Below are 13,444 nucleotides of genomic sequence, written 5' to 3' on the forward strand. Positions count from 1 at the left end.
AAGGCGGTGCAGAAATGAGGAACTGCTGGTTTTTAGCAGTCACGTTGATCAGAGCTCTCATATTGTGATATCCATTTTTGTTCTGTCGTCAGACGATGTCACTTAAAAGTGCCATTAAAGTATTTCTTTCCTTTCCCTTTCCAGTCATCTCGAGAAGAATTTAATATAACATGTTTCAAGACATCCTTCTTTGCCCATCTGTAGGATGTGCTTCCTGAGAGTTGTTTTCATATAAGGAACAAGGAAAGCATTTATTGAGATATTATTATAACAAGTACTTCATCTGCATTGTCTTATATTTCTCCTCAATAGTCCTATGAAGTAGGTACCATTATTTGATCTGTTTTATCAACAAAGAAACTAAAACTGGTAGAGGTTAAGTAACTTGTCTCGAGTTATTACTGCTATATTTTGGAGCTAGAAAGTAGATCACAGAAACCAAGGACTGGGTTTTTCTACAGTTTCACTGATGAAGCTTTATTCCATAGTCACTGGTGTGCCATATACTAGCACTGGGGAAATCAATCATGGCCATCAGAGCCTGGATCTGGCAACAAAAATAAAACCTAATAGAAAAAAAATCAAGTCTCTGCCTTGGGAAGGGAGGGCTTACATAGCAGGTTGAAGGAGAACTTAACTCACCAAGCAAGGTTTTGTCCTTTTAGCCTCCAAAAACCCTCCTTCCATGGTGTAGGTGGACTTCTTCACTTGGGGTAGCATTAATTACTGATTGCAAATCATGTGACCTGTTTTGATAATAGGCAGTTAACGATGATACAAGCATACACTTGAACTATCCTTTCAAGGTTGAAAAGAGTATGCTTTAAGTAGTTCCTGGCCTTTCTGCCTGGACTACAGAACAAACTGAGCCCAACCCCCAGCCTAGAGCCAGGTCCAGCTGACCCAAAGCAGGAGGCAGAGCTGCCCAGATGAACACAGCCTGGAGCCTGAGGCACTGACCCAGGTGCACGGGAATATGTAATTGTTATTTTTAATTACTGAGCTTGGGAGTAATTTTTTACGTGGCACGATTGTGGTCATAGCTGACTGATGAAACATCACAAACATAAAGTAGGGGTTCTTTTTCAGTTTCCATGCAAATTCTTTGGCAGCTTCTCAGTATTCTCCTTCCGAACTTGTTGGGCTACTTAACCACGGTGCAACCAGTTCTTCTACTTGCATCAAGTTCCAAGTTCTGTGCTGTTGAGCCCAGTGATTCATGGTACGGATCCATCATTCAGTTCAAAGGGAACAGCAAAGCATTATAGTCATGGCCTTAAGGGAGAAATTGTGACTGATCAAAACGAATCTTGAAAAGGTTACAGATTATCCCCAAAGTTCAGGCCCGTGATTTGTGTACACATTTCCAAATTATATGCCCATCAGAGTTTGAGAAGCCTGGAAGGAAGAAACAAAAGAGAAGTCTCTATGTAGATACCTGGACATTTAAACATTTCAGCATTTGACATAATGAGAAAATCGTTAGCAATAAATGAGGTATGTGGGAAAACTATAAAATGTCCCTTCTTGCTCAGAGTTGATGCCACTTTCCCACTAAGACTCCCCAATATTAACCTGTTTGAGGAGATTATAGAGTAGAATCTGGATGTGAGGGACAGGTAGGTCTGGGAAACTGTTAGGTGTATTTTCAGTTTGTAGATTAAATGCTCCAACTGCAGCATAATTTCTATTTTACCTGATAAACTCATAGAAATGTCAAAATAATAAAAGAATTCTCTTTCCTCTCCCCTATGCCCCTGTAGGGTCTTTAAGTAGTGCTGGATCTCCAGTACTGCACGGGAGCTAGGAATGTAGATACCCTAAAAGGATACTTTGAGAGTCTTAAACTTCATCTCAACCTACAGAAGAATAATACCTAGATATCCTATCCTCAAGTCTATGGACTGACTATCAAAAAAATTAATCAATAAATAAAATAAACTGCTCCCTAGCAAACATCTGGCAAATTTGAAGGGGGGCCCAATGTGACTTGATATCATCACAAAATGATGCTTTTACCTTCTGCAGCAGAGGGACGGTGCAGTGAATTTCTCATAAAGCTACACTTATTCCATTTAAAGAGCATTTTACTGAGGTTCTATCCTTCCTACATTTTTGGCATCTGATTGTCTTTCTTCAGTAGAAGGCTGGTAAGGACAGATGGTAGTGTGTGCACCTATATATGTGCTCTGTGTGCAAATGTGATGGATTTCTTTATGACCTACTCAGACGTGTATGAAGTTGTGTCAAAAATGTATCTTGATCATTTATTTGTTTGTTTGAGAAATTGAAGCACCTTGTAAGCTTTGACTTAGATGATTAAATGGTGTGGGCAAGTCATTTAGCCAATAAAACTCAAAAGAGCTTTCCAATGGAAGCCACTATCCCCAGAAATATCCAGAATGTACTAGGGGGAAAAGAATCTTCCAAAGGAAATGATCATTCTTTTCACTTGCAACCCTTCATCTACTTTATCGTATTTGAACCTTTCCAAAAGCTGGGAGAAAGGGAGGCAGAGGCTATTACAGCTTTCCAGCTGAAGGACTTGAGTCTCAGAGTGGTTACCTCCTACCTCGGTCCCAGAATTAGAACTTGAAATCAGACTTCTGTCCAAGCAAATGCTTTCTACTTGAGTATACTCATATCCACTCTAGCAAACTGCTGGGGTCAACATTTTTATTGGCCAGAAGATGTTGCCTTCATGGTGTGAGTTTCTCCTACCTCAAGTCACATTTTTGTCTGGGATGCAATTAATAAGGATTCTATTTTTAATTTTGGAATATACCCATTTCTGCTTGCCATCATTCTTCCTCTCTTCCAAAGCGCAGCTCAGAAGTCACCTCCTCTATGAGGTCTTTTGGGAGTCTATCACTTCCACCCAACTAGATATACTTTACCTCTGCTTTCATGCCCTGTTGGGTTTTGTGTTTCCCCTTTGGGCATATATGCACCTGCTACTTGTTTGCAAACATCACCAGGATGCCCTTTACCTTTTGTACCACACCTCTTTCCTTTTGCCAACATCTCACAATTCAGATTATTGTCAGCTTTAAACGGGGGTGTGGGGGCTGAGGCATCAAAGCTCTCATCTTAGTGGAAAGGAATCACTCTGTTAGCCCTGAGCCAACTCCATCTCCCTCATATAAGCCCTGGGAATCAGGAGAGCCAGAAAGAAAAGACCACCATTCAAAATTCCCTAAGACCCTCTCTGGTAATCCATAGCATGACAAAATGTACAGACCCTGGGCTGCAGACTGTGGAATGGAACTGGCTTTGAATCTCAGCTCTGCATCACTCCAATTAGGTAACTTTGGGTAAATCACTTAATCTCTTTGCCTCCATTTTCCCATGTGTGAAAATCTCACATAGTTTTTGTAAGGAATAAACAAGTCAGTGTATATGATGGACCTGGTATGCTATCTGACACGTAGTAGGGATTCAATAAAACAGTAGTTGTTTGTGTTGCTTCTCTTTTTTGCTGCAGTTCTTACTTACTAATAGCTAACCCCTATTACCTCTGAGGAAACATTAGCTCTTATATCTCACGCCCTTTATCCCCACAGCCATCCCTGCCTTCTCCCCTTCCCAGGTCACTCAAGAAGGCTACCAGCAGGCTTCACGGTGCCATGTATCACTAGTGAATGTTGGAATCAGCATGTTAATTTACTCTTGCCTTTGTTCCAGCCTTCCCACCGGTCTGCCTTCTAGATGGATGAACTGGAACAGTAATAAGGAAGCAATGTTTTTTCTTTACAACACATACCAAAGGGAATTTTTGTAGTCTTTTGTGAACATTGAACTCTACTTCAAACTCAACGTGAGTCTCAATGAGAGAAATCATTCATGGGAAAGATGGGGAGGCTCCTGAACATCAAAGCCAAACCAAACTACAGCTGGTGCCCCTACAACTCTTTCCAGAATGAGAAAGCAGCAGTAGACAAACTGAAGTGGTGGGAGACGGAGTGAGGACCAGGGGTGACAAACACCCTGGCATTTAAATGACATCGAGAGGTTGAAACCAAAGAAATTCCAACCTAAGACAAAAACTCTGGAGCAGAGGTAACTTTTCACACTTTAAACTCCTTGTCATTCTCATATGAAACCTGCAAGCCCATATTAAGAGACAGTCGCCTGGAAATTGGAAGTGCTAAAGATGATGAATAAAGTTACCTTACAGAGAAGTCTTTGAGCCAAAGCTGGCTTCCCCCCCCCCTTTAGTTTATCTTGTAGGCGTGTTAAGAATGGATTGCTGGCTCTTAAATGTAGCTTATTATTTGGCTGGTTATGCAGAGTTGCTATTTTGGACTGCCTCTGAGTTTCTGGCTTTCTGATGGGAAATTTAATAGCTCATTAAATGCATACCTACTCATTTCTCCCAGCCTTACTTTCTGCTGTTTTAATGTGCACTGAAGAGTTTGGAGATGTACCCTCAATTTAACAAATAATGCTAGATAAAGATCATGCTCCACCAACCACAGCAAAGGGTTTTTAAAAAAAGAAAACACAAATTGAGTTCATAATAAGTATATGAACTATTATTGAAACAGTGCCAAATAGTTTCCAAACCTCTTTCATATGCCTGATCTCATTTAATTTTTACAAGGTAGAAAGTATTCATCATCCACTGAAAAAGAGCTTTTTAGTTTCTACTAAAGTGCCAGGCATTGTGTTAAAATGTTGGGTTGAAATTTAAAGTTGCATCATTTATCTCTTCATTTCAGATGAGGAATCTGGCTTCGGGAATATCAAGTGACATTGCCAAGGTCACAAGTTAATGAGCAGAAGTATTAGGTCCTCTGATTCCAAATCCCATGTTGATTTTCACAGAAGAAACTTATAGCTGAGGGGGCCTTGGAGATTATACAATTCAATCTTCTTACGTTGTACATGAGGAAAATAAGTGTTCTTCCCAAGGTTACAATTTACAAATAGTTGAATGGGAATGAGAACTCGTGTCCCCCAATGCCTAAGACATTGCTCTTATGCAAAAGGGTAATTTAAGATTTACTGTGTATTTTTAGGTCATTTCTAAAACCCTTGCTCTTCACTGAAGTATATAATCAAAATTCTTTCTCCAATTCACACCCCCCTCAAAAGGCCTAATCTTAGAATAGAGAGGAAGGCAAGGGAATAGATGATAATTAATAGTAATGATAAACATTTATAGGAAGTACTTTCTTATTATATACCAATGTAGATGTTAATAACTAACGGATTTGATCCACCCAAGGGTATAAGTAGTTAAAGGACCTCCGTGCAAAGAATTATTCACAAGGTTGTTATAAAGTGCCTGGCACACTGAAGCTTAATTGACATTTTAGGAAGAGAAGGAAGGAAGGAAGGAAGGAAGGAAGGAAGGAAGGAAGGAAGGAAGGAAGGGAGGGAGGGAGGGAGGGAGGAAGGAAGGAAGGAAGGAAGGAAGGAAGGAAGGAAACAGGGAGGGAGGGAGAGACCTCAGGAGGAAGGGGAGAAGCTAGGAATTTTTTTTCTGTTTCACTAAGTTCTTTGCCCCCAGTGCTCAGCATATAAGAGATGCTTAGTAAATAATTATCAAATGAGGGATGCCTGGGTGCTCAATGGTTGAGCTTCTGCCTTTAGCTCAGGGTGTGATCTTGGGGTCCTGGGATCGAGTCCCACATCAGGCTCCTCACAGGAAGCCTGCTTCTCCCTCTGCCTATGTCTCTGCCTCCCTCTCTGTGTCTCTCATGAATAAACAAATAAAATCTTTAAAAATAAATAAATAAATAAATAAATAAATAAATAAATAAATAAATACCAAATGAATGAATGAAATATTGTGACCAAACTTGTATCCAAATTGACTTGAGGTACTTGAGTCAATGTTGAAGCTTCTTGAAGAAGGTGATGAGCATGACCCAGTTGGCATGGTCCCTCTGGTCCCTCAGCATTGCCTTTTGCCCCTCTCCTCTCTATGGGCAGAGTCAGCTGGAATCCAAAGTACAGATTGGATTCTGAGGTGTCCCAGTGCATATAGAAGAAAATGTGGACTACATAAAAGGTCCTACAGGTGCTGTAAGGTGACCCTCCTCTGCTTATTTGTCCTGCAGTAACAGATGTTACTCTCCCCTTCTCCCTTACAGCCATCCGGCCACACTGGCCTGCTTTTAGTTCTGGAATGCACCAGTTCATTCCTGCCTCCAAGCTTCAGGGCCTCAGGACACACCTTTTTTTCTTCCTGGATGGGTCTTGCTCTCTCTACCTAGCAGATAACTCCCATCCTTCAGTCTCTGGAGAAATGAGCAGAGCAACTCACTTTCCTCAGAGCAGTTCTCTGATTCTGTGCTCGCCCAGGTCCCTCTTTTCTCTTCTTTAAGGCCCATGTACCCTTCATGACACATATCAATTTGCCATCACACATTTACTTGTGATTGCCTATTTAATAAGCTCCACTGACTGAGAGACTCTACGTATTCTTTTCACCACGATGTCCTGGCACATGGTAGCAGCCCAATAAATATCTATCACATTAATGGCCTACTAAATCCTTTAAAATCTCATACTATTAATGTGTTCTTTTAGCCTGCATTCAGATCTCTGAAGAGCAGGCACTTGTTTTATTTATCTTTGTTTCTCCCACAGTACCTCACACGGTCCCTGACACAAAGCAAATGTTCAGTAATGTTTATAGAAGAACCATCCCATAAAGGAATAGAATTCAGTATTATTACTGATACTCATGAACAGCTATTCTACAGAGGCTGCTAACATCCTTGATCCAATGAGAATAATTCTCCGTCTCCCTGACTGCCTCGTTAAGCAGGCTAATGTGCCTCTGTAGCTTTGCTGAGTCTTCATTTATGTGTAAAGCTGTGTTTGTGAATGTTATTTTAATTCAGGTGTCATTAGTTTAGAAAAGCTCTAACTAGCCCCTGAGCAGAAGTCTCCAAAAATATCAGCAATCTAACTGATGACAGCTTCCATGGAGACTAGATGTCTTAAGAAACTTGAACGTAAATTGAGGCAAAAGGATACAAGTGGCAATGACATTCTTCTGGCCACCAGCCATCATCCTCTGGATAGCAAATACTTTAACTACTACAGTTTTAAATCTAGACTTCAAAGGGATAGTGGAATACAGGAATAATGGTGATATCCTGGAGATTATCAGCATAGTATTTGCGTCAGGAGACCCTACCTACCTTCGCAATCATCCCTCCACATAGAGAGTTTAAGGGCATTGCACCTACAAGGGACAGAAGGAGGAAAAAGCAAAATACTGATTGACTGTTAGGTGGATCTGTACCTGCTACCCAACCCTTGGCAACCCTCTGGCAAGCTGAGGTGGAGCTTAGGGATATCCTTGTGTGTGGTCTGCAAACAAGCAGCATCTGCATCACTGGAGAACCTGTTAGAAATGCAGAATCTCTGTCCTCCCCCAAAAATTACTGAATCAGATTCAGAATTTTAGCAAGTTCCCTCCAATGACTGTGTGCACCTTTATCTCAGAAGTAAGCTAGAGAAGAGAGAAAAGCAGAGAAAGAGCTACATCCAACTGCTGTGTCTAATGTGTGTGCATATGCCACCAGCTCCTGTCTAGCCAACATCCCTTCGAAAGAGACAATTAGGTTGGCAAAACTTGAAATTTGTTCTTCCAGTGTGGTATATCATGTGTCATGAGAGCCAAATCCTGACTCAGGACTGACTCAGGGAGACTAGCTTTCACAAGGCTTTTATGAACTTCCAAATGACAACCAGTAAGAAACTTGCTCCCACTAATTCCTTCAGCCAAAGGCCATAAAGGCCCACGTCCCTGAGACAGAATGGGGAGAGGTAGAGGTGGGAGAAAGCTTGTCACTTAATATTTCAAAGATGCGAAAATAAACTTAGAACCCAATAATAGAACTGCAAAAATATAAATCCCTAGGCAGGCAAACTTACTTTTACTTGCCTTTCACACCTATACCCTTGCTTACACTGGGCTGTAACTGGTTCTCAGAACTGAAAGTAGGAGTGAGGAAGAAAATTACACTAACTTATTGGGAGGGAACGAAAGACAAAAAAACCTCATTATGCCTTTGTCTGACTATCCACAGGGATCTAGTTTTGTAGACGTGAGACAGACATTAGGGGAAGAAGTTTAGATATAAAATGTGCTTTAGTTCATTCAATATCTATTTAATGCTGAACTTTCTTAAAAGTTTTGATTCTATCCCTAAATTCCATATGTATAACCTCTTAACTTGCAGTGACTCTATCCACTAGTAAAGTTTTCCTAAAGTACCCTAGAATCTGACCAATAAAATTAGTATTCCCTTTTCTTGGGAGAGGCAACAAAAAAGATGATAAAGAGAGCTAATAAGCTCTGGATGCCATGCCAGGGTATCATCATAAAGGCAGGCTTAAAGGGGAAAATGAGTTCCAAAGGGCATTGCATGAGGTGTGTGTGTGTGTGTGTGTGTGTGTGTAAAAGAAGAATTACACAAGAGACTGAGGCATGGAGAAGTATCTATCAGTTTCAGACACTGGAGAATTCCTTCTGAGTCTTTGTCACACAGTTAAATCTGCCCTAAGCAGAGAGGAAGATAGTGTCTTCTAAATATATTTTCATGCAGTAGTACATATTTATCACTTTTCCAATGTGTTTTCTTCACTCCCATCTGAATGAGGAGCTGCCCCAAAGGATGCTTGCACTTAGATACATAAATTCCCATTATCCTGATTAGCATGGTTTTACCTTCTCTTAAAATTTTCAAGAGGGGGTCTTAAGTGCTGACTTGGAAACTTGAGGAGCAGTAACCACATTAAACATGGAGTTAGGGTTAGGTTTGATCAGTCTTTCTGTATGTAAAATATTTACTTATTTGATCAGTCTTTCCGTATGTAATCAGTCTGACTTTGCTGTCACTACTTTCTCTATGCTCAGGTATACGTTATAGCCTTAGGACTTAATTGTTTAGGAAGAGAAGTGAAATGGAAGAGGAATTTTAAAAAGCAATTTTAAATACTTTTAATATAACTTCTGCATGATTCTATCCATAAAATAATTTAAAGTCACATGAGTGCATATTAAGGGATATAGTACATAACAATTTAATATAAATCATAAAAATTATAAGTATCTTAAATATCCCATAGATATGTTTATGGCCTTGAAATAGGGAAGGCTTCATAAACCAGATACAAAAGAAAACAAAGGAAAAGACAAACATTAATTTTTTTTCATTTGAGAATGTCAACATCAAAAACATGTATGATAAAATATTTCATACTAAAGGTTAAAAGGGGAGAAAACCTTTGCTCTGATTACTGGTGACAGAGCCTCCAGTGTTCCTTTGATTTCAGTCTAATTTCAAGTCCTGGTCTTCCAATAGATTGTTGTTCATGATATGTTTCCAATAAATTAAAATTTTGTTTAAGTATATCAGAAAAAAAAAAAAACAAAAAAAAAACATGGAGTTGTTTTTCCTCTCAATTAACCAGTGAGACATTTAAACCCTAAAAAAGAAACTTTGTAACTTTTAATCTCATAGTATTGCTAATACACAGGTGACATTTGAAATAAGAAAATAGCTTATTTAAAAGAAATATGATTAGTAATAGATTTAAATTTCCTCTACCTACACATTCTTCATCACCTAATGGCCTAGCTGGTCAGTCCATATGGGGTCAAGATTGCCTTAACAAGAGCTGTGGGCCTTTGTTACTTAGAAAAAATACAATAATTCTTAAATAGTGATCAGCCAAAATATTTTCTTACTAGGTTGCTAGAATCTCCCTCCAAAGTAGGCATAGAAAACATGATTAATTTTTCTTGCAAATTAAGAGATTGAGTTTAGTGAGATTAAGTGATCGCCCAAAGTCGCATATACGAGATTATAACCCAGATCTCCTGACTCTTACACCCATGTTATTTTCCTTCTACAAAATTGCCTCATCTGCTTCTAGTAGAAGAGCATTTCTCTGAATCCCCTATCATGTGTTGATGTGAGCCATGACAACCAAAACATTGCTCAATGTGTGAGGGGTTTTGCAATGGATAAAAAATACCAGCTTATCTTCCACATTTTACCTGTACCTCCTTAATAACAAGCGGGAGAGTTTTTAGAAGGGCATGCATAGATGTCAAAAGGGACCATTGGCAGCCAGATTTTCAGGAGGCCTGGCTGCTCTTCAGGATACTAATCTGTGATGCTTGGTGATGTCTGCAAAAGGAGCTCTGACTTACATTTCTTACAGAGTATGGAGCTATAATCTATTTTCATTTCATCTATTCATTTTATAAATATGTTCTGAGTGTCAACTATGCATCATAGCAATAAATCAGGAACAACCTGGCTCCCAATGGGCTATATAAAGAGGCAAGTACCTAAGTTCCAAAGATGGAGGCTCCAAAGAAAGGAGGCATCTTATGTAGGTTTTGGAAAATATGTGGCGTTTATATTGAAGTTCAAAGCATCCTGTGTGAAAGAACAATGTTCATGTAAGGACATGGAGATGAGAAATATTGTATGGGATCATGTTAGGCTGAAGAATTAAATTAAATAAGATACAAAGTCAAAAATGTGGGTAAAAGCTGAATTTATCCAGAGCCCTTTTGAAACTTTGAGCTTTCTAAGAATGCCATTTGTAGAATCTAGTTTTATACTGAGCTATTTCCTATGTAATATTTTACTTCTTTGGAGTGCTGTCAGTCCAATCCTCTCATGCTTCTGGTGAAATAGTGGGGTATACACCTCACACCTGTCAGAATGGCTAAAATTAACAACACAGGAAACTACATATGTTGGAAAAGATGTGTAAAAAGGGGAACCCTCTTGCACTGTTGAAGGGGAAGCAAACTGTTGCAACCACTCTAGAGAACAGTAAAAAGTTAAAAACAGGCTATGCTACAATCCAGCAATTGCACTAATACCCGAAGGAGACAAAAATACAGATTTGAAGGGGCACATGCACCTCAATGTTTATAGCAGCATTATCAACAATAGCCAAACTATGGAAAGAGCCCAAATGTCCATTGACTGATGAATGGGTAAAGCAGATGTGATATATGTACGCAGTGCAATATTATTCAGCCATCAAAAAGAATGAAATATTGCTATTTGCAATGACATAGAGGGAACTAGAGAGTATTAGGCTAAGTGAAAGAAGTCAGTCAAAGAAAATGGCATATGATTTCACTGATATGTGGAATATAAGAAACAAACCATAAGAGACTCTTAAAAATAGAGAATAAGGGGTGATGGAGGGAGGTGGGTGGGGGATGGGCTAGATGGATGATGGGTTTTAAGAAGAGCACTTGATATGATGAGCACTGGATGTTATATATAAGTGATGAATCACTAAATCCTACTCCTGAAACCAATGTTGCACTGTACATTAACTAACTAGAATTTAGATACAAATCTGAAAGAAAGAAATGAAAGAAATAATGAGGTATAGTGATGAGGACTTGGGAAGAGAAAGACCCAGCTTCATATCATGACTGCTGCTTCTAACTCTTTGACTTTAGACAAGTCACCTAACTTCATTAGAAGAAGAAAGAAGAAAGCAGAAGGAGAAGAAGGAGAAGGAGAAGAAAGGGGGAGGGAGAAAGAAGGGAAGGAGAGGAGATTATATTATTTAGTCAAGTTGTAACTTTCTGGTGCTTAACAAAAATCAGGATGATATTACCAGCTTAATAAGATTGATTAATTATTTAATACTATTAATAGTTAATATTAATTAGTTAATAAGATTGATAAGATGGCTAATGGGCGTTGCCTCTACATTGCCAACATTCAAGGTATTCACTTCCCTGGATTCCAGAGCAACCTTCTATCTATGCCCTAGGATCTGATAGATCCATAGTACAGCCTTATTCATTTTTACACCATCATTTGGACTATTTAAAAAGTAGGTTGGAGTGTATTTGAGTTCTCTTTAGCCTACTCATTTGATTTGTCAGATTTAAACATTCTTTAATCCCAGTATTCAAGAAAGCCTACTCAAGAGATGCGTACATTTTTGTATAGCAGGATAAGCTAAAGTTGAAATGGGTATCTCATTTCCCTCCTCACTTCTCCTACCCTGGCCCCAAGATAGAACACACTCAAATAAACAAAGTCTGGGGTTCCTTCACCTAGGAATTGGTTTGGCTTATAAAAAAAATGTTGTGTTAATGACACTTTCTGAACCATTGACTTGGGCCCCCATTGTCTCCACCCAGGCAAAGCCAGAAAGGTAGCATTGGTTTTTAGAGCCCCACCCTAATGGATGGTTATAATGGCAAAGATGTAGCCACAATCTTTTTCAGAGCTCACAACTTTTAGGGTGCTCTTCCCTGTTTCTTTGCATCAGAAAAAAAACACAGCTTTTCACAAGTCCCTCCCCCAAGGCAATTTATCAGGTTCTTTTTTTTTTTTTTTTTTTTTTAATTTATCAGGTTCTGAGGGGCTTATCTCTTCCTGGATTTCTACCTCCTAAGACTCAGGCAGCAGACAAGGAAAATACTAATGCATCAACTATTTTAGTTTAATTAGGGAGACACATTTAATAAATGACAACACTCATCTGGCTGTTTCCTGTTGACCAGAACAAAGCTGTAGACTGATTTGTAATACTAAACTGAAGCATACTTGCTGCCACAACATGGCACATTAGCACTAAGTTGGCTTATTATTCCAGCTGTCAAGGTTAGATAATCACAAACAACTTGAAGAATTACCTCCTACACGCCTTCCACCTGTTTGAAGACTAGCATTCCTTTCAAGTGAGTTCTGCAAAGACAGTTGTGGTCCTAAGCTAGGGCAACAGCATTCATTGCCAAGGTATATTTCTTTGGTCTTGGAATCACCCACTGTGCAGCACAAACTGCCACTCTGTCACTCATTTAACAAATTATTTGTGACTACTCTGTGCCAAGCGCAATTTTAGGATATTGCAATAAACAAAAAATATATTAAAAATCTCTTCATTTGGAAGAGTTTATAGCCTCGCTAGAGGAAGAAATAAATATATCAGTATCCACTGTTATGTTAAGAACAAAGAAAAAATTAAATGAGTAGGGCAGGAAGCGTCGAGGAGTAAGGCTGGGGGTTGCAGTTATATATGTGGTGGTCATAGAAGGCCCGGTGGAGAGGGAAACATTTGAATAATGACTTCAAGGAAGTAGGGAGGTGAGACATGCAGATATCCAGGAAAGAACAACACAGGTAGAACAATTGGGAAATGCGAAACTCCTGAAGTAGAAGTGTGCTGGTGGAGTTCAAAAAACAGGGGGAAGAGTGTCTTGCTGAGGAAGAATGAGTGAATTGTAGAGAATGAGAAGGCAGATGAGGGTAGACTGGGCATTCAGGGTGAGACCATGCAGGGCTTCAAAAGTCATCAAGGGGATTTTGAGGTTATTCCTGGGTGAGACAGAAGCCACTGAAAGGTTTTGAGCAAAGGAGTAACACAATCGGTGTTATATTTTATGAAGTTCAGTCTGGCTCCTGCGTGTTCATTT

This window comes from Vulpes lagopus, chromosome 7 (assembly GCF_018345385.1).
Source record: "Vulpes lagopus strain Blue_001 chromosome 7, ASM1834538v1, whole genome shotgun sequence".
In the NCBI taxonomy this organism is placed as follows: Eukaryota; Metazoa; Chordata; class Mammalia; order Carnivora; family Canidae; genus Vulpes; species Vulpes lagopus.